Here is a 23,273-nt window from a genome sequence, read left to right on the forward strand (position 1 = left end):
GAACGTAAAGGAAATACTATAATCTGTGGTGTGGTGGAGGTCTGGGGAATGGTACAGAACAGCACTAAATAGCACAAAGGTTTAAATGTGGACCTGTGGCATCATAAAAGTGTTCATATGACATTAAAATCCAGCACAGATTTTTCAACACTAATCCTGCATAACATTCAGTCTTTAGAAATGCACAGGTTGTGAGCTTGCTTTCCTTACAGAGGGAAAGAAGTGCAGTGAAAAATTTCACTGATCGTGATAACAGTATCTGGCAAGACTAAAATCTCAAGACAGTCTGGCAGACTCCAGCCAAAATAAATACTGTGGGCTACTTCTTAAAAATGATGTGGTTTAAAGGACAGAGACAGAAAAAAACGCCTGTGCAATTCATCCATAGCTCAGCCGAGCACCAAGTAGATCCAGGTTCAGAAAACAGATGCCGTCACCAGTGCAAACCAGGGAAAAGCTTTCTTACACAATGTTCTGTGGCTTGTGAAAACTTCTAGGAGCGGAAATAAGGTCACCTACTTTTTCTTTCTGGAAAATAATAAAAATGATGAAAAATTTCCAGTCAGGGATTTGGAGTTCTGGTCTAAAACCTTCAGGGACTGGTTTTAAACCATACAATAACTTCTTTCCTTCATCCGCTGGTGGTTGCTCTAGGCTAACACCTTTACCCACTCTCTGGGACCTTAATTGGCTGCCCTGTGCTGTGAGCATGGGCTATGAGGTGGGCCTTATATCCTCCCTCCTCCTCCTCACTTCATGGGTGTGCGAGGAGGAAAATACAGTCCATCACGTGTATAAAACAGCTGCAGTTCTTTTGCTGTGGGTTGTTTTGGTTTTTTTTTTTTTTAGCAACCTGGTATGCAGGCAGAACTTGTCACTAGAAAGAGTAAAGACACGATTTCCTAGAGAGATGGGGCAGGAAGGAGAGATGATCTGCCTTAGAAGTGAGTCTGTTAAAATTCATGTGGCTGGGAGTTTCCAAGGCTCTAGAGGAAATTAAGCAGTAAATCCACCTGAATGTCAGAGGAGGCAAGTATCAGTGGAGTTATCTGTCAGTTCTTCTTGGGAGTCTGGGCTAGACTGAAAAGGCAAAGAAAAATCATTGAAATAATATCATATGTGGATTTGTCGGCAATTTCTTGTGTATTTGAGATATTTTAAAGAAATTATTTTGTTATGAGAAGCAACCTTCTAACAAGCTATGGGACTAGAACCCTATCCCAAGGTTTGGGAAATTAAAATTAGATCCAGTTTTGTGGTTTGGAGCTGTCTCAGGTTGAATAGCTTGGACCAGGAAAGGGGCCAGTACAATGTCTACTGCCAGGAGAAACAAAGAACATCAAGAGGTACGTGGTGTAGCCAGTGCACATCACCTACTGGCCCATGACAGCGTATGCTAATGGAAGGAAGGATGGGTTCTCATCCTGTAAATATCCTTTTTCCTTCAAAGAGCTTTCTGTCTGCTCCCCAGCACTGCTAGAACTTATCATGGGCTCCGTAAGTTCAGTGAATGATCACAATGTCCTGTTCTAGTCAGGGATTACAGGAATTAAAAATGTTCTTTAGTCAAAACTCACACATAAATTCTATTTTTAGAAAGGTCAGAACCAGCTAGGAGGAATTTAGAGTAAATATGCAAGAATAATATTGCAAGTTTTTTAAGACATCTGTTAGGCTGTGCATGAAAAAAGAAACCAAGAAACCAGAATACGATCAAACATCTGTGCTGAATTGACAAAGAGGCCACTCAGCAGCAGGAATATGAAGTTTCTACTGGCCTGATTAGGCCTTGGTCAAACATAGTTCCCTTTCCTTCACTGGAGTGGATGCATCAAAGGAAGCCCCAAATTAATAAAAATAAAAGCTTGAGCCTTCCCAAGCAAAGTTCACCAACGGCATGATGTGATTGGCATAGGTTTACATAACCCACCTTTACGTGCAAAAGTCCTACTGTAACATGGTGCTCACGTTGACTCCTTGCTACTGCTCTACCTCTCTTCTCCATTTCCAGGGCAGATCCCAACTTTGTGGCTCATTTTCCCTTCTTTCTGCTTTACCCAAGTCCTGCTGTACTCCGCCGTGAAGGACTCTGCTGCTCGAGGTCGACTTTCTCCTGTATCAGCAAAAGCCACAGCCTTCACAGTTGCCCTGAGTATTCATCCTGAGGCTGTGCGTAGCCTTGTTGCCAACACCGACCCCACTTTTCCCGCGTGCCAGCCAGCAGATAAGCCTGCATGCCGCAAGCAGGGTGTTGGACAACTGCTTTGGCTAAATTAAGGGGACAGCGTGACTGATGTTTGGCATCCCCTGCTCTTCCTAGCAATCCCAGGCAAAAGAGATGCTCTGCAAAGAAATATTTTCTAAGCTGTTCTCTGCATGGCTCAGCCTGGGGACAGTGTCACTGTGTCTGCTCAGCACTCTGTCCAGGCTGGTTTTGTTCATGCCGCGTCAGCAAACACACGCCAATGTTTGCACGAGCACGCTCCGGGCAGGTGAGCAGGTTGAAGACTATGTTGCCGGGGGCTCTCCAACTGTACTAACATGCAGTTTTACTTTGGACTAGAGAGAATCTGGCGTCCTGAACCAAGCACCCCTAGTGTGAATATGGCCACAGCAAAGTCCTGATTCAACCTGCCAAACGTCAGACGTTGAAGAGAATTCCTTCACTTCTCTCTCTGGAGCCCTCTCTCTTTACTGGCCTCCAGGGAACAGAATGCAACCAAGCTCCATACTTGGGCATCTTGAAGCTCAGTCATGTGAATCTTGCCCCACTTCACGGGCCTACTCTCACTCCAAATAGGTTCTGCCAACATTCTGGACATATCACATGAACTTGCTGTTTGTTTTGACGCTTGACCTTCTCCTTATTTTGCAACTAACATTCTTCATGTAAAAATAACAAACCGGACTAAAAATTATCTCCCTGCTACACTGGACACTGTTATATCTGAAGGGACTCAATAACAAAGCAAACTTTCCAAGCAGCAAAAAAGAAAAGCTTTCAGACTTCCTTTTTTGTTGCTTATTAAGACTTCTGACAGTCTTTTTGTTTTTAATATCCTTTTTCCTTCCACTGTCTAGCATCTCTCAGTCATTTTTAAATTTAAAGCATGTGTGTCCCAAATATGATTTTATGGCAATCCATTTTGTCCTAACCTGTGGGGTTTTTTGTATTTTTTTTTTCTTTTGCATTCAAATCAGTGGAATATTCTTCCATATTTTGCATTATTTAAATAGCTGTGGAAAGCAGGGCAGCTAACGAGACACATCTGACACTTCTTCCTGTCAAAGGATAAACCCAGCTGTGAAGCTTGAGCAGCTTGGGCTGTACAGAGCTCGTTGACCTCACACCTCATATTGTGTGCCACAACTACTGAACCAGCTGCGGAGGGGCTAAGAGGTGGCTGTGGGCTCCCTCCACAACGGCAGGGCCATGGGCAGGCTCCACCAGAGGAGAAAGCACTCACCCCAGCCACTGGGAAGGGAAAGGATGTAGCACAGACTTTTTCTTACACAGGTTTCTTCTACCTGTTCTTTTCTTTGGTAGAGGACAACTTCCCCCACCTTTCTTCTCTGCCTGTATGCCCTAACCCCACACATGCACCTTGCTCTTCTCTCATCTTCTCTGCCCCATTATGCCTCTTGTAGCAGGTCTCCTGAGCAACAGCAGCCCGGTAATACTTACGGCCAAAAGTCCATTTGAAAAGCATCACTTTTCCAAACTACGTAAATAATCCAAGGATTAGCTGTACAGCATTTGATCTCTGACCAAGACATTGGTTGCTATTGTCTAGTTTTCATTTCATACTGCTAATAGAACTGCACTCTCTTGGATACGAAGTCTTGCTCGCTTGCTCTTTGCCAAGAATCACAGAGACTGAGGCCCTGGTGATACAAGGTTTGTTCTGCAAGTATTTCTGATTTTCTCCTTTTCCCTTCATTTCCATTTCTGACTCTTTTGATCAACCTGCATGTTCTTTCCTTAAAAAGCTCACAAGTTAGGATGGAATGAATTAGCTGGGCTATGCCAATTTATTTTGCTTAGGAGTTAGCCTGCTGTAGAAGTCCATAGCTGGCTAGGAGAAGTCTGCCCGTTTGGAATTTTTCAGTAATAAATCTCTTGGTTGAGTTTATCTTCTCAATCTGAGAACTACAAAGCATACAGAAGTCTTTCGATCAGAAAGCTGAACTTGTCTATTGAAGGTTTTGGTCCTCCAGTGTTCAGGCTGGGGACTTCCCTTTGCATAGCGACCTTCTGAACATTCCCTCAAACATTTGTTCGTGGAGGCACCTGCCCTTCGTTTTGCGTAATGCGTGTAAAATAGATGTGAAGCCACGGTTTGCTATTTTCCCCGTTTTCCCACAAGATGGCACACTTTTCTTACGATAACTGTACCCTGCATGCTAAAACACGTAGTGCCTTCTGCATATGACAGTTATACAGCAAATCAGCTTACTCTGTAGGAGTCCATTGCTTTACCCTGCTCGTGATCAGTTGATTTACCCTGGCTGGTTGTCTCAAAGAAACTTGCCTTCTCTCCTAACTCCCTGTTCTCCCCCCACTGCTTTCTTTCCCAGACCTTGGAGGACATGTGTCCATGCTACCACAAGACAGGCTTCCCACAGGCTTAAACTTCACTGCGGGATGCTTGAAGAACACATTTTGGGAACTCAGCCCTTCAGTCTAACGGCCACTTCAGCTTTTGGGTAGAGGAGAAACCATTTCTGGTGTTTAGTGAGGTTAAAGCTTTGAGCTCCATGATAAGCGTAGGGAGAAGGCAGAGACAAGGGTGTTTCTCATCAAAGTATGTTTAGAAAATTTGGAGTTAGTTTCTGGGATTTTTTTGGTTTGTGGTTTGTTGGGTTTTTTGGTGCAATATGTGCCACTAGTTCTCCCTTATTTCCCATCTGTGGCAATGTACTTGACATACTTCAGGCTTACTAACAAACCAGTTACAATCTGCACAGCAAGGTGCTGTCATCCAATATTTTTACCAATGATCTCTGCACAGTTTGGTTGACAGAATTGGATTTTTTTTGAGCATACGCTCTACTTTAAACAAAGATAGATTTGAAATTACTTTTAGTTTCTGTTATGAAGCATCCATCAGAGTTGTTTCTTTCTGGCTTAATACTCTGAACTACCCCATGAACAAAACTTATGATCTATCATTGTAGATAAACTTTTGGACTGGGTGTTGGACACCTTAGATGTCCTAGGTATTGTGGCCAGGGAAGGAACTTCAAAGCGTGAAATCCCTGGCTCAGCTTAGTTTTAAAAATTTCAGAAATAAGCGTGGTACTAGTGACGTGAAAATGCCTGCAGAAACTTTCAGAAGCTGTTTTTCCTTTTGGAACGGCAGGAAAAATAGTCCGAATGTTTTATAGGATAGTCAGTCTTTGCACTGCTCTGGACAAGTTATTAACCGAAGTTGTGCACACTGAGCAGCCCTGTTACAGCAAACACAGAACCTGCAATAGTGTCGAGAGAGCTGTTACATCCTCCAACCCCTCTACTTACATAAACACTTTATTCCATTTTTCCCCTCCTTTAGTCTCGAGACTTAATTTTCCCTGACAAAAAGAGTGAATTACATCAAGTGAGAAAGAACTGTCTTAGGTCTTAAAGTCTGTCTTAAGTCTTTAAAAGAAGTCTTAATATGTGTAGGTGGAGGGATGGTTTGGTCGCCTTCCTGAAGTTTTTTATGTAATGAAGTTAGCCGACCAGCATGCCTCAACCTCTTCTTCCTGCGTAGCTCTGTCTCTAGATTGTATAGTTAACATAATGAATGGTATGCTTTAACTGTACACACTCCTCACATGCTGGGCATATATATCTGGTTTTAATATATGGCAAATTGCACTACAGTTTCACTCTGTTGTACAGAGAAAATAAAGACAGACCTCACTGATATCAATTTAATAGAAATAATCATAAAATAAGCTGCTAGTCTACCGTATTAACTGAGCTCATATATTTTCTATCATATGCTTGCAGCCTCATAAACATACTAATAAATCTGTGTACTTGCTACATAGGATTATAGTACCCAAATCAGATGGAAGGAGAGAAAGAGTGAGTTAATGTTTCAGCACCCTACCTAGCGCGTAAGTACTTGGAATCAGTATGTTCAGTAGCTGGAGAAGAAGGACCTGGGAGAAGCAGCCAGCAAATCAGCTACTCTCCTGCTGTCTGCAAGTCCTTTTTTCCATCAGAACTGGCAACAGATGATGAAGAGCAGGCTCACCATCAATGCTATTTGTAGCATTGTTTTTCTTGTCTTTCTTCTTGCACACCATGAACTTCTCTTGTCTTCCTTAAAGTTTGCTATGGATGCCTCTTTGAACAAGACACATGCCAAGCTGCTGCAAAAGGTTTCACTGTTAGAGACTCAGCACTGCTCCTCCCAGGGGGAATGTCCCATTCCTTTGCCTCTACCATGCCAATGCATCCTGCCTCCCTGACAGAACACCTATGGGCCATAACGATCTGTTCAGAAATATGTTCTACTTGAACGCTTCAAATCCTGTTATGTCAGAAATCACACGACTTACTTCTCATCCTCCTTTACAGACCAAGCTCCTTTATCTCACCCTGTGTTTCCCCTAGGTCACTGCAGCTTCGTCTCACAGCAGGTGCCAAACTAAGGACCTGCAGCACCGTTGGCAGAGGTATGTTCATTTTGAATTGACTTCAAATAAAGTCTCAACTGAGTTCAGCAAATGAAACATTCTAATTTGGGAACATCAACACTACTCATTTCAGTCAAAAATGTTAAAAAAAAGTGTATCAACTTTCCACAATATTTTTTTCAAAAAAATTGATAAAATATAATCAGTTCCTATGGAATGGAAATTGTGATTCACAGTGTAGTCTATCTATACTCAAAGGGAATCAGTGTGTGAACGAGACAGAAAAAGACCTTCTGAGCAAAATCAAGAGAAGAAATACTCAAGAGCCCTGCTGAGGGTCAAATATGGAAGACAGTATCAAAGCCAACCATGGATGGTGTCTATGCCACATCATAAGATGATGCCAGCATGTCAGCAGTCCTGTGTCCATAGTGATGAATGGGTGGTGATGCCGTCAGCAGTGACGTCTCTTCACAGAATGTTAAAAGGTATGTTGTGTATCCTGATGTATGGCAGGGCAGATGTCAGGCCACGCGTATCTACAAGGAGGGTGCTGGAGGAGGAAACCAAACTTGTTCTGGATCATGGCCGGTCTTGCTAACAGGAAAGGAGCTGAAGAAAACGATTCTGCCAGTTGCACCCTACCTTTCTTCTGAAGGAAACCAATTGTCTCAGCTGTCACCCAGGGAGTGAAAAATCTTGTATGCAATACGGAAAAGCAGAGGACAAGGATCCTCTGATGAAACAGTGTGGACGTATTCCAGGAGACTCTTATTCAGAGCAGAACAGGTCACCTGAGGTCACAGACCTCAGACTACTTTTTCCTTTTTCCAGTCTTCATCGGCAAGATGGAGAGAGGTGGGGAGAAGGTCCGTTTAAAACTTCTTTTGGCTACTAGTTTCAAAAGAGAAGAACATTCAGAAGATGGTTTTGACTGTTGCATTTACCCTTTCAGGAATACTTTCATCCCTCACCTACTGTTTCTATTCCACTCTCTTTCTAGACTCTGGAGAGAGAAGCATACCAATAAGCAGGGATATGTTATGGAAACCAGAGAAAAGAGCATGTGAAGATTTGGCCACCCATTTTTTTCCCTGACTAATGAAATGGAAACAAATAGTGGGATAAAATTTTTCATACAGGCACCAGGGAAACAGTTTATGACCTCCTGCTTTGCATCTTGGCAAGGTCATGTGAATCAGCAGTCACCTTCCTGCTACCACATGATTTTCCCAGTAAGCTCTGGAGAACAGTGGCTGTGGAGAGGATAAGATGAGATTTTTATCTTTCCTTCAAAGTATCTGAATTTAAGAGAAGTTGTTGGGGTTTTTTTTAAGTCGCCTTAAACAATCTTTCCTCCCTGCTCTTCTTCATTCTAATCACTTGGGATTTAAATATATTCAAGTCATGGAGAGATAAAGAATGAATGTGATGGTAATATTGTGTCTCCTGTCTCTCAAGCACAAGCAGCAAGCTTCCTCCTGAGCAAGGTTATTATTTTCAGAGTGGGGAGAGATCGGGAGAGATTTCATTTTCTTGCGTGGGGGACCTGTCAGGCACAGCGAAAGCCACTGTGTTCCCGTAACCCCTGGACTCCAGCTCTGCACGCACTGCTAGTCACTGTCATTTCCCCATGCTGCTGCTCTGCAGTCTCCTTTCTGATCTCCTTCTGTATCTACCCAAGCCCAAGGAAAGAAAGACTGTATAGGACACAGGTGATACTACAGGAGGGTCAGCAGCAAGACTGGCCTTTGCAGTAGGCAGCACTCGCTGCTGTGAAGAAACACACTTTTCCATAGCACCTTTTCCCTGGTTACCAGCCTGCGTTTCTAGTGAACCCTTGGCCATCCAAGGTGACTGTGAGAGGCAGCCTCTCGACTCCACCTTGAGAGGCTGCATCAGCTCTCCGGGCTGGTTCCCACCAGGGCCAGGGAAGCAGAGCTGGGCTAGGGGCTCTCCCGATGAATCCCTGACGCCAGCTCAATTGGGGGATGGAAACAATGGGCTAAAGGAGTCAGTGAGTTCAAGAGGAGGAGCAGGGTGGAAGGGCCAACTGTTGACATCTGCCCTCAGGGATGCCAAACATAGAATTGTAGGCTTTCATCCAACACCGTGGGTAGCAGGGGCTTCAGTTCTTGCAGCCATCAACCGTGACTATGACATTGGACCTGGTAATTTCCCTGCAGCTGGGGGAAGCCAATCTCCAGACCACCGTGCTGCTTTTAATAACATACGAGAAGGAAATCTCTTTGTGAAAGGATTTTAGAGACAAAATGTTTAAACACAAAGAAGAGTGATCAGCTCCTTGACCTCAGGCCAGTTTGCAGGGTGGAGAGTTAGGTCCATGCTGAGACCTAGTTTTGAACACTGAAAGGCACTTAATGAAGCAACTAGACTATGCCAAGCTAAGGAAATAAGGCAATCTCAAGTGAAGCTCACAGAGCATGAATGATGCATTGGCATTGTCAAATTGGTAGAGCATCTAGAGTACTAAATGAAATACGAAGTTTTGAGGCAGAAAGAAGTATGAAACCTGATTTCAGAGAGTGCAAAACATCATCTAATGCGGTGACTAAATTAATGACTTCGTTTTACAACCGAGAAGAGCTCAATGGTTAAATTCATTTTATCGGAGTTTTCAAGTGCAGACACCATTCATTAAGATAAATTATTTGTTGGCACATTTGGGCAATGCTGTAGCAAAAGATGAATGGATGTAGTGGATGGCTGGCCACTTGGCAGCACAGAAGCTCCTGTCCCAAGGGAAGAGCTCCAGATCCACAGTCATGGCAGCACCCCAGAGGCAAATCAGAATTCACTGGAGCACTGAAATGTCGATCCACATTTAGAGTACTATGTTATATCAGTGATGGATGTTAATTGTTATTAATGCTGTCTTTATCTGGAAGGAAGATGTGTTGCTATGTACCTTCAAGAAATTTTTTTGCAAAAGCCAGTTATGCTGAGTTGAGCTGCATAAAGTTGACATTATGTGAAGTTTATCATTTGGCATTTGGATACTGAGTGAAACAGACCACACCCATGTGCCAACTTGATTTTTCTAGTGTGACTCCAACTTTGAGAGAAAGAAGACTAAAAATGTGTCAGATAATAACCATGTCATCACTTTTTGACATTGTTGTGAACGTTAATGTCTAAACAATGTTGTATTGGGCATACAAAACAGCACTTTCAGACTTGTGGAGCGAATAGATTGCCTAAAGATGGTATTTTAGTAAGATAAATTTGGATCTCAACTAAAGGGCACTAGAATAATGTAAATGTTAATACTTCCCTCTGTGGATTTTACCTTTAAAGAGTACACATTTCCAGTTTCTCTTTCCCTCTGTAGGCTGAGGAATATGCATCGCCGTATAGCTTCTTATTGTTCCCATCGGATGCTCAGTCTGAGAGCTGCTCGAACTAGGATTATAGTGAAGCTAAAGTAAGTTTTACATTCAAGAATATATTGTATCTTGTTGTTTTCAAGTTATCTTTCTAGAACCACGCCAACCAAACAGAAAGGAAAAAAAAACAGTTTTGGTGTAGCAGCAAATACATTGCATTGTAACATCCCTAATATAGTAATCTAGACTGCAGCCCAAATGCTAATCTAGTCGTTTGCTGTCTCAGTGGGGAAAGTTTAGCCATATTATAGAAACCATGGTGAAAATTTATGAAAGGGAGAATATCTCATGTGCTGAACAAGGCAAAGTTGCTCTGGGCTTTGAAATTGTTACTCTTTGTGCTTTTTTAATCTTAGAAATATCCAGGACAATGCAGCAATTTATCGGTCTCTGCTGCTGTAAGGTGGGGTATCAAAATATATCAATATGTCCTGCCTGCAACTTTCTCATTCCTGAAACTCAGGTCAGTTCTGTGTCTGTCAATGAACACCTGTATGTTTGATGACTAGCAATGATAAAACACTCCATATTTCTGTTCCATGGTAATTTTGAAATTTTGAGCATACAAATTACGTATGAAAATGAAATACATCGTGATATTTCCTATAGAAAAGGAAATTTCTTTTAAATTCCAAAGAAATAATGATTTTTGTTTTGTTTTGAAATGGAATTAAAGTCAAGCTTTGTGCTCTGTTGCAGAGCACACAATAGAGCAATGAGACTAGCTGCTGTAGTTTGCCTTTGACATCCTTCTTGAAAAGTCGTCTGACCTCCAGGGCTGTATTTTTCCAGTTCTGTTTCCTTGAGGAGAGTTAGTACCATTTGCTTTTCTCTGCCAATATGGTCAAAGATGAATAATGGTGCTGGTAGCAAGAAATGATTAGCAGTGTTTGGGTTTTTTTGGTTTATCTCGCTGGGGGTTTTTGCTTCCAATAATTGTTTTAAATGTGGTAATTGTCCATTTTCTCATTCACTTAAAAAAAAAAAAAGCAAAAAGCCTGAAGTGTTTTTTGTTTTACACGTATGTGTAGACCTAGACACTGCCACTTAAAATCAGTATGCTGGAAGAAGTAGAAAGAAGGCAGAAAAGGAAATAATTAAATAAGCCAGAAAGAGAGATGGATGGCAAGGCATAGTGAAGGCCTTACATTATAAAGTCACAGTTATTTTGGGCAGTTATGACTAGCCCTTTGCTGAGTAACAGGATAGAAGGGAAAACAAGATTTCCCCTGGCTCTGTGGTGTTGACAGGCAGCAGTCACACTTCTTGGAGATGTACGATCTGGAACTGAAAACCAGAATTTTCAGGGATATACTTAAAGCTGAGCAATTAGTCCCAAGGCAAATTCCTGACCCCTCATTGCTTATTATAAGCGATTTATATTTGCACCTTTCCTTGTGCAAAATCAGAGATTTGATTCTGTGTCATAATTGCAATAAAATCAGCAACCACATGGATTACACAAGGACAATGACAGTCTCAAAGGTGTTGAGTATTTTAGCCTCAGTCTGCCAAAATCATCACGCGGAGTCACTACTTCCAACGTGGACACAGTTTCCCTGACATAAGCATGCTGCTCCTGCATGGAACACTTTTGCTGTTTTGGAGTCAGCAGCCTTTATGAAAGAGTGCCAGGCAAAGAAATACAAGGGGAAGAGAGCGGGAAGCAAGCACAGTGACTGGGAGCACTGCACAGAACAGTGGTCACTGTGGTTCCAGGAGTCAGGGAAACCATCTGCCACCAGCTGATGACTTGATCACTCTCCAGCATACACAACTTGCTGTACAATATAGGAAAGCATGGATTTTTTTGGCAGTTTCTGATCTGCTTCCCAGAAAGATTTTTGCAAATCTGAACACTGGTACTAGTCACGTGGTCTTAATGCTCTAGGGTACAGGTGACACCCTCCCAAGGGTGGCAGATACGGCACGGGAGCACAAACCTATTCCCTTACGGAGAGGTCACTGGAGGCCAAGAGAGGCATCCTGCGGAGCCTCACATGGCAACAGACACATATGTGTATGCAACTGAATTACACCCCTTACCTATCATCACAGCAGATAACAAAAGCAAACTGCATCCTGCTAGCTCCGACAGTATACATATTTACTCATTAACATTAATTTAGGTGACAAAACCTGCATTTGAAAAATTCGACATTCACCATCTTTCGCAGTGTGCAGGCTAACAGGACGCTTTGCTGAAGGCCAGAAGATTACAGTAAGATCTCTTCAAAGGAGGAGCTGCCTGTTTTGGTACGCGTTGAGCAAATCTGGTGGATATTCTGGAAGAAATCAAGAAGAATAAGACCTAACTTTGCTGTTGATGTACTGCATGGCCTCAGAAAACTCTAGAAGGAGAATATAAGGTCCTAGTTTCAGAGGGAAAGAGAAGAAAACAAAAACAACCTTCTTATCTGGACTGTGGGAAGTAACACCAGATAAAAATTCAGGTGAAGACAAGTCAATGTATCATTACTGCGGAAATTAATAGGCTGGTTTAAACTACATCTTCCCCTACCAAGTATCAACATTCATCTGCCAACTCAAATGGCACGTGCAGACAGAACTGTCTTTACAAAGATTTTATTTTACATCCGTTACCATGTTACGCATTTCATAAGTAAAATACATCTTTTTTTCCCTGCTGAAAATTGAGTTAAAATGTATAAAATGTGTTGAGACTAGAAATATTCCTGCAGGAAAATTTGCTAGGCAGGCTCCTTGCAGAAAGTAAGCACTAAAACAGTCTGACATGATTTGAAATGATTTTTCATCATTTGACATGATTTGAAATTATTTAAGAGTGCTGTGAAATGATTACTCAAAACTCTTCAGCCTGTCCTGATGCTAAAACATGGCGCTGTGCTGGTGGAGACAAACCAGTGAACTGCCAATGGAGTACACGCACAGGCAGAAGTTGCGCTGAGGACCCGCAGCAAACGAACAGTGAGAAAATCAAATGTGAAGCATATGAGGTGTTGTTATACATAAAGATAAGGATTTCTGACTCTCCGAGAGTGATGTCTCCCGACAAAGCTGCAAATAAGAATGAATGGCTTCAGTGAGGTCTCAGCAGGTGCAGCAGAAGAGATTCCCATGCCTCAGAGCTGAGATTTTATGGGTATCTAATTACGTTTATGAATCTGCCGGAAAGGGAGGAGAAATGACACAATTAGGGCTACAAAGGCAAAGGACGACTTCCTCTGCCTGTTTTGAGAGCATTTCACTGTATAACCTTTATGCTTCCACTTCCAAAAGGAGATAGGATCCAATCTGGCTCTGTCAGCGAGCATTAAAAATAATTTGATTCTAACCTCTGCTACTGTCCTGCCTAAAAAATGAGTGACAGATTGACTGACAGAATCACAGAATCACAGAATCACAGAATAGTAGGGGTTGGAAGGGACCTCTGTGGGTCATCTAGTCCAACCCTCCTGCTGAAGCAGGGTCACCTACAGCAGGCTGCACAGGACCTTGTCCAGGCGGGTCTGGAATATCTCCAGAGAAGGAGACTCCACAACCTCCCTGGGCAGCCTGTTCCAGGGCTCCGTCACCCTCAGAGGGAAGAAGTTCTTCCTCATGTTCAGACGGAACTTCCTGTGCCTCAGTTTGTGCCCATTGCCCCTTGTCCTGTCACTGGGCACCACTGAAAAGAGCTTGGCCCCATCCTCCTGACACCCACCCTTCAGATATTTATAAGCATTTATTAGGTCCCCTCGCAGCCTTCTCTTCTTCAGGCTGAACAAGCCCAGCTCCCTCAGCCTCTCCTCGTAGGGCAGATGTTCCAGTCCCCTCACCATCCTTGTAGCCCTCCGCTGGATTCTCTCCAGTAGAGAAACAGTGCACAGAACTTCGAACCGCAGCCATCGCTATTGCACCAATAGTAACTAAAGATGAAACCAGCAGCACTGAGAAACACAGAGAAAATTGTGAATAGGCTGGCGTAGGTATGAATTGTACCGCAGACCCCATGACCCTCCGAATCAAGGTATGCACAGCTGAGCCACAGACCAATGCGCAGTTCCTTAAATGCAGCAGAACAGAAAAAAAAATATCAGATACAGCCCAGCATACCCAAGCTGTCATAGTAATTTCACAAAATGGGCTTAAATGAGAAGGGAAGGATACAGAATCACGACTCTTTCTTTCTTTCTTACTTTCAGAAGGATGAAAGAGCACTGCTTTCTTGCATTTGCCATTCCAAGCCTGGTTAAGGAAACTCCCTCTTCTGCAAAGGGTAAAGACCATGAGTGCATTTTCACACCAGAGTGATATCTTGCTGTTACCTACACTGCCTGCTCCTTGAAGAAGAGTAGTCAGGATACGCTGCACAAGCTAGTTCATATCTCAGTCACACATTTCAGTCCAGTAATCTGTCCAGCCATCCTGCCCTGAGGCAAACAAAACCAGAGGCTGCTGGAGTGAGCAGCTGCAGAGAAGTTGTTCGACAGCCACGTGCGTGCAGCAGTACTCCCCGAAAGATCCCAGCAGCTAAATGCTTACCTGGGGCCAGTGGGAAGAGGAAGCAGGTGGGGAGAGCCAGATTCGATGTTGGTGGACCTTTGTGGGGGAGGAATCTGGGGACAGAAAGCAGGATGAGAGAATGTTTGCACTCACAAAGGTGAAAGTTGCTGGGGCTGGGGACACAGGGGTTTGAAGGAAGCTGCTGGGTATGGTGGTCCAGAGTGTTACGCAGAAGAAGATGGGAGAGAGACCAAGTGACTCCGAGAACCACAGCCATCTTCGTTACGACACAGTAGTTCCAGTCACTGTCCTGAGCCAACTGCAAGCCAGCACCATGCGACCCAGGGCTGCTGGTCAGTCACTGACTGTCACAGCAGCAGCAGATGACTTTAATGCCACGTGTGGGTACCAGCACATATTTCTTAAGAAGACCTTGGGTGTAGCTGGGATTTTCGCTTGTCTTACTCTCAGGAGGCTGCTTATACCTGCCCCTGTTTCTTTTGTCCAGGGACAGAGAGAGAAAGAAGGCACACTTCCCAACTATCTTCTTCTCAATGTAGCTGGGTATATATAAGCTTTGTGGCAGTGTTACATTAATAGTTGAAGATGCCAAGGCCAAGCAATCTGGCCTTCTAAGGGAAGAAATATTTTTTATTGTGGTAACTGCTGTCTCTCAGTCTTCACTGCAGAGCACAGCAGTGTTTTTGACTAAAGGTCTCTATTGCTGCTGAGGACTGAGAAATTATTAGACCTTGGGAGCCACTTAAAAGCTTTTACTCAAAGTTCCTAGAATTAAACAGAAAAATTTCCAGGCGATAGGCACCCAATCCAGGTGTTAGGCATGCTATGCTGATCAATTGAGATCTCCCCGTAACAAAACTTCATCGCCCCTCTACAGGGTATTACCCTGTTATCTGGTGACCCATGAGACCATACGAGTACACGTGTACTCATGTCTCCCCTCTGGCTTCTAGATGGAACAAAACCAGGGAGGCACGAAGAAAAAAGTGGGAGAGGAGCATTAACTTCTTTGTTGCACGTGTCCCCTAGGCCAGGACAGAAAAAGTTCATAAGCACCTTTAATTGCTTCAAGCTAGGCACAGTGGGGGCTTGTTCTTTCCAAATTTTCCCACGCTGAGTTGTTCTTTTTGCCCTAACAGAAAGAAAGTGTTGTTCCCTGTCAGTGTTGTTCGTTGTTGCTGGTACAAAACATCATCTCAAAGCTCTGGCAGCTTTTGCACCACTGTCACAAATGTTCATGTAACCGGTATTTGGTTGCATAAGGTAGAACTGTCAGAGCTATGGTAGGAACAGTGAAGTTTTTAAAGCACAGAGTTCTCTGGCATATTGGCTCTTTTGACCTCCTGCATATAGTATAGTGTCACCTAATGGAGTTTTTCTGGGTCTAGACAGAATGGTTTAACACATTACCAGCCTGGAGATGATGAGATGCTGTGAAGGGTCACGCAAGGACTCCTATTCCATTTCAGCAGGTAGATTACTAGCAAGGGCAAGTCATAACCCGGGTGACTTCACAGTGAATTGGATTAGAGACATTTTCAGACCTTCTTTGTGAAGGAGGAGAGAACTTCATGTTGGGAGGCTAAGGAGCACAGATGGGGTCACCCCTCACATCCCTGAAGCTACTCCTGAAGTGACTGTGTTATCACACCCCACCACATTCCCTATTCAGACAATAAAGCAACTGCAAACTACACAGCAGCTTCACCACTGGCTGCCTTGCGCTCCCCGCATGATTGGACGCTGCTGGGAAGTCACCTTCACTGGCTGCCATGTACTATTGACTTTGCCCTACCCAGGGGCTTCCACTCTTAGAAGGGAGTTTAAAAAAAGATTTAGAAATTAACGTAAGAATCAGCAAATCCTTAGAAATACTGACAAAGAATCTGTCATATTTAAGCTGTAAAATGCATCTTACCAGGCTTTTTTGAAGTGCTCAAATATGAATATTTCATATTTTAAGAAGAAAAGGAAGAACATTTCATTTCTGACGTAGAAATGGATGTGTGGGCTGGTATCCAAAAGCTAAGAAATAAATCATTGTACTATTGTTGTAGTTCTCTTCACATCCAGGAAATTCAGAGTGTAAGCTGTATTTAAAAAGTTACCTTATATTTCTATAGGAAAATTTGTTAAGACTTTTAAACAACTTTAACTCAAACAACTATATATTATTGAAAGCATTATTAAGGGAAAATGTATCATTGTCCCAGAAATAGCTTCTTGGAAAATATTTTACCTCCTCTGGAAGCACAAATATTGAATCTCCTTTATGATAATCAGTGGTGCTTATTGCCACTTTGGTGAGGAGCTCGCCTTGCATTCCGAATGATCCAGTTCTTGTCTCTGTTTCTTATATCACTCTGACATAATTAAACCTGCAGAGTGATGGAAACATGGCTTTGCACAGTTCTTGTCTCTAAAGTAAACCCTGTTTATCCTGGGATACAAAATTTAAATGATGTCTTTTCTGACGTACACAACTTCACCCGTAATAACAGATTCTGCGACCACAAGAGAGTAAACAAATCTGGTCACGATGGTTAAGCAGAGAAACCAGGCTTCCAGCTTCACCTTTGTGGCTCATCTTCATTTCCCAGCCTCATTCTAAACACAGAAAAAAGTGTCAAAACAGAAGCCATCAGACCTCCGAGTCAACAGAAGCTACGAACTAATCCAAGCAGCCTCATGACTCCTCTTCCAGCCCAGCCTAGCAACACGTGAATCGCTGGGCTTCCTAACACTGCAGGTTTTGCGACTACGCTGTGATAACAGCAGAAGACACAAGTCATAAAATACAAAGCAGTGTGCAGTAATGGGAGACAACTGATTTTTTTTCACAATGTACTTAATCGGGCCAGTTGACTGATGGAATTGTAGTGGGCACAAACAGTTTCTTGCAAGTGTTTACTTTGGACAAGCCAAGCGTTTTGATGAAGATAAACTGTGTCAAGCAGCACGCTCAGCCCACACACCTGTCTGTTCCCTGAGGATATGAGGGCTGGCCTCGATATCCAAATGAGGTCAGGGGAAAAATTTCCATCTCTTTGCACTATCTTGCTGCTTTTTAAAACAAAAAAAAAAAAAAAAAAGAAAAAGAGGCAGACAGAACGTGAGACATAGCAGAGAGCTCCCAACAGCTGGGGCCTGTGTGACCAGCGCAGGTCGGATGTGCAGGTCTGAAGAGTCCTTCGTGTGCAGCCTGGGCTTGCTGGTGGGTGCTGCCGGAGCCGATTTGCCAGCCAGCTAGCAACCTCCCGGCAAGCTGAGGAACTGACCGAGCGAAATCCAAGATTGCCAGAGCAGATTCCGGGCTTTCAGCAGTAACGTGAGATTGCCAATCTCTGGATGACAAGCCTAGGGTTATTTTAGCAAATGAGCATTTATAATGCAATGTAGATGCACACACAAAGACACAGCAGCCTCCAGAAAAACAGAGTGCCTCATGTATAGCACTACGTGTAAGAGAAGTCCTGTTGCAACTGTGCTCTGTACAGCTACATAAGATACAACGCAAACTATCATATATTGCTTGTGAAATAGCTTAAACTTCCTAATCAATGAGAAATGCTTTTCCTATTCTTATTCTAACACAATTTGCATCACAAGAGAGCAGTGAGGCCTCAGTCAGGTAAGTCACGCTGCTGCACGAAGCACTAAACAATCCAGGGATAACAGCTCTTTCTTGAGTTCAATTTGATGTGCAATGAAATGTTATAATAGGACACAGAATCTATCAAGTAAACCTGTGCTTAGAGAAAACAGTCTAACCATATTTTCATCAAATGCACAGGTAGCAACGGACCACTCTTCAAACTTGCCTCATGGAAGCTAGGCACCAGCTAAACGAATCTATTGACTGCATAACAAAGCTGTCCAACACCTTCTTGGGGATAAGAAGCTACTCCCCAGCGAAAATCATAACACATCCTTCTGTGCAATAATACACCAAGAGCCAAGCTAAAAAATGGCTCAGGCACTGAACATTGGCCCTTCACAGGCTCTTCCCTTGTTCTGGACATCAGGTTAGAGACTGCTTGATTTTCCTGGCCTACAGGCAGGTTGCAGGAAGAGAGCTTTCCCACTGTTGTTTGGTTGTTTGTTTTTTAATGACCTCTTTTTCTTTTCCTTCCTCTTTCCTCAGCACCTCCAGAGCTGCTAGAGCAGAAGGAGGGAAGCAGCATCGCGAGACATTTCTTAGCAAACAGGGGAACTGGAATTTGGGTTGGATGGGTGGATGCAGAAGTTGCTCCTCTGTGTATGGGTTTTTTTTTTCTTTCTTTCTGATAGCCAGACTCTTTTAATCTTTTCAATGGCAATGATATGTGCAAGGAATGATTTTGTTGTTTACTGAAGCAGTTAAACCATAATTGCAAGGAAAGGGTAAAGAAAATGGCTTTTTCATATGCGTCTTGATATAATTTCTATGCTAATAACACTCAGATTGCTATGTTTGAGAAAGGACGTGTGTGTATATATAATTATATGGGGAAAAAACCCACATTATCGAGGCAGGAAAGGTGGCTAAGGAGAGTGACGAAAGACAAATGCCTGTCCTAGTCTGAGAGGGTGGGAATAAATAAGACAAAACAAATGGCAAGCCTGACTGATTTCTCCCCTGACATGAGAAGAAGGGTTGGCTACAGCCCAGTTTACAGGACCATTTCATAGTTTGACCGCAGGCCAAAAGAGCCTCTTTGGCTTCTGTGCTCCATTTGGTTGCTGCCACAAAGGAAACAGCAGCCAGCAAACATCCAGCAACTGTGGGCTTCCTCCTCTGCAACAGCGGTAAGCTGTCCCATGGCTACGTCAGCAGATGGGGGCTTTTTGGCATCAACATGGAGAGATACTGGAACTATGGAATAATATTTTCACGGTTTTGCCACACAAGCACATTTGGAGGCATGTGGAGGACATGATCTGGTTATTCCTATGTCTGTGATCTGTTAATTTATGCAACACCTGCTGAAATGAAGGTTAGGATTAGTTTTGCTTAGGTCAAGATGCCTGCCAGTTAGTCACCCAGGACCTTTTTATACTTGCTTGACAATTTTAGTGGGAAAATAGTCTTGCTCTACTTAAATGTCCCCTTAAGTGAATTAGTCAACATCTTTCTCTCTCTCGACCTCACAGGGAGGTTAGATAAAGAGCCCAGACAGAAGTGTCTATGCTGTAAACAACTTAGATGAAATCCCACAAAAGATGTCTGGACCTGACAGATAGACAACGCATCAGTAAGGATTACTCCTGCAACTATGGGAAGCCTTGTCCCCGTTGCTCCTAGGTGGAAGGGTTAAAAGTAGTATTTGTCTTCCTGACTTCTCCTGGATCCTGGCAACAACAGCTACCAAAACAAGTTGGAGTTTGGTGGGCAATGCTTTCTAATCGCTGGAATAAAAAGTGTCTTGGCTTGCTAAGCTTCTCAAATATTTTTTTCATGCCTGCAACAAGTCTTTATTTAGATTTGCTGTCACTATGAAGTCAGTGTCTCAATTGTCTTGTTTACAAAGCTGAAGACACATTTAAAGGAGAAAAACAAATCCCCTAACACTCAGAATATAACTTAATCTCCTGATTCAGTTTGCATTTGTATCTTTTGGGGAAGTGGAGCAGGGGGAGACCAGCTCTGCTGGACTCACATACAACTCCCATGCAAAAATACTATTTCTCCAGGTTACCAGCTTAAAGAGCGAGATCTTCTCCCAGTGTCTTCACTTCCATCTTTGAGGGGCATTTCACTTGCTCTTGAATCCAAATGTATTTCAAAGCATGTTCTATCCCTCTCTCCCCTCTTTCCTTCCATAATTATGAGGTCTTATGCTCTTTTAGGTAGCTGCCAGGCATCCAAGAGAAGGGTAATGAGATATGTTTAATTTATTTGAGAGTGAATCTCTTATGAACAAAGGAGGACCTCAGAATACTAGGTTGTGTATGCTGCTCTAATTATTTTTTTCAGAAAGTCAGACTAATTCCAATTATAAGCTTACATTATAACATTTTGCAGACAACGTGTCGCAGGAGTTTTCTTCTATCACCAGCAGTTCCTGGTTGCAGGCCAGCAGGGCTTTCTAAAGCTAACAGGTGACATGTTAATGTTCACTGCTCTTCTGGAATCATCACATCACAAATGACCTGGCCAAATTCTGTGATAGTTTATTTGTAAAAATGCATGCGTGCCATTTAGACTTGAAAAAGTGCCCGAGAAAACAAAGCCCCATAACATCCTGAATGTAACTGAGTTCTATATTCTTTTGCAAAGTTTTCTTCCCCCCTTTCCCTGAGGTGCAGGGAAGGATCCGCACAAGTATAACGATCACCGTGTTTCTACTTCAGCATTCCAGTCGCTGGGTTTTCTCTGCCTCACAAACGGTGTCAATGGAGTCGCCTGCGTTTGATCATTACGGAGAGCATGCACATCCTTCTTTGTGTCCTGCGCTTTACTGGAAGTGTCAGCCTCCTCATCAGGCTGGAAGGGATGAATTCAGTAAGACCATCCTTTTCCCTGATGTCAAGGAAAGAAAGGTCAGTGTCAGCAATTACTGATTAAGTTTAGCAAAGTGAGGAAAGGAGATTAGCACGATTGAGCTTTGTCACCTCTCGTTTGAGTTCGAGTCTTCAGTGAATGAAAAATCATCTGGCCTGATTTAGAATTCACGTCTGTCAGAAGGTACTTCAGAGAGACAATGTCTGCCTGGCTCAGGCTGAGATAAGTGTCAAAAATCCACCTCTCCTTACAGCCAGTTCAGCAAAGACAAATGAACATCGATGAGACTGGAATCTTACTGATCCAAAGAAAGTAATAGAGAAACTGTTCCCTGGAATTTAATGACAGTCAAGGATTTTTAAGGATGCTGTGGTTTTTGACTACCACATCTCTACTAACTTCCACGAATAGCACATGAAGATGGTACAGAGGAAACTTTCACTGGGGATGGCCAGAAGTCCAGGCTTTGTTTTATTTAATTTTGTTTTGCCATTACCAGGGACAGAAGCCCTGGTTCTTTCATTCAGGAAAGTGCCATACGTGTTTTGAGGAGTGTGAAAAGTCCAGCAGATCCCTGAAAGGAATAAGGTTTATAAAGAGGAGGGGGGAAATATCAGCAATATGAAGTCTGTAAAAGTCAAGCTCACGTTGCATTTCTCATCATCAGTGGTATAACAGAAAATCTCAGAACAAAATTTCTAGGGCAAATGTGATATATGGGAAGCGTGGGAATGCCAGCCAGCCTGTCTGGGATATTCTGCATGGTACTCAAGGGATTGCATAGTAAATTGCACAGCACAAGAGACTGTTTCTGTTATGTTACTACACCTTACTTTTGTTAAGTACCGACTGATTGCAGAGTCAGTTCATTGTCCCAGAAGAACAAGGACATTTTCCAAGGAACTGGAAAAAAGAGGAAGCATTCTGATTTTCTTGTAAGAGATCTCATTTGCTGTCTGCAAGTTCCAGAAATGTGAACAACCAAAGAAAAAATGAAACTTGAAAAGAGCAAGACAACCTCTTAGTTCAAGCTACCATTGTAACCTGTTAGTTATTTGTACATTTTTTACTTACAGCAATTGCAAAGTAGTCAGACCAAACCTCAGAGAATAAAGTATTTCTCACGGACCTCTTAACCTGACCTAGCAGTTCTGCAGTATCTCACAAGCCATCTGATATATGTGCATATGAATACCATGTACAAAACATAAGCAAAAAACAGGTATTTCGGTGACCTGAGATAGACTTTATCCAAACAAGCCTATAGCTCTGGTGACACCGCAGTGGGTACTTCAATGTACCCACTGTATCTCGCATCTTAGAAGAGCTGCTGATGTGATTGCCTCTCGTTAGGAGAGAAAAAAGTCCTTGTGTTCTCTAGGGCAGAAGAGGCAGTGGTGAAGGAAGGAAAGATATTGAGTGCTATTCATATTCATGAACTACTGGTTCCCAGAAAAGCCACTTGGAAGGTATGTGCTGGGACTATCATTATTGTTGCCTTATTTCTGATTTTAGCCTGGAGCGTTTCCCTCTGCTCCTTGTAACCTGCAAACAGAGCGGAGATAGGAACATCTGGCTACTTCTGCTGACAGTCAAAGCCTGTTTAACCAGCTCTAGGGACAAGTGACATGACCGAAGCAGGAATCACAGAACAACCTCTGAGAAGTTTTGAAACCAGATCCTGGCAAAAGATTCTGGGAACTAAAGCTCTGGAAAAATAACTCATTTTTTTTTTTCTTCTGATTTCTTTCTCCTGTATCCTTGCCTGTGACTGTACTGTTTTGCACCGAGAAGAGGAACTGATACAAAGTACATTATATTTCAAATGTTCACGGATACATAACTCAGGTAACCAGCTAGAATGATGCGCTATTTATCATTTGCCATGTCCAAATAGCTGAATCCATCCATTATTAAACAACAGCTACGTAACAGGAGAGCTGCATGAACAGTACCATAAGTAAACACATCTCCACAGGCTTTAAAATGAGTTTTTTGGGTTTTTTTGGGCAACAAAAAAAAGAGGAAGAACCTCACTCATACTGCATTGCAGAAGTCTCTACTACTGGAAGCTCAGGAGATCGAAGGTATATGCAGGTTACAGAAACAATGAGACAAATTCGCAGAAGAATATCAGTCTTTTCCTGCTCCTTCTCTCTGCTCTCCACTCTGGCAGGAACCTTAGCCTTCATTCTGAGAAGTCAAAAAGACTTCCTTTCAGAGAATAAGAGCAAAAGAGCAAGCGATTCTTCAGCTGAATG

Source organism: Opisthocomus hoazin, chromosome 8, assembly GCF_030867145.1.
Source record: "Opisthocomus hoazin isolate bOpiHoa1 chromosome 8, bOpiHoa1.hap1, whole genome shotgun sequence".
Lineage (NCBI taxonomy): Eukaryota > Metazoa > Chordata > Aves > Opisthocomiformes > Opisthocomidae > Opisthocomus > Opisthocomus hoazin.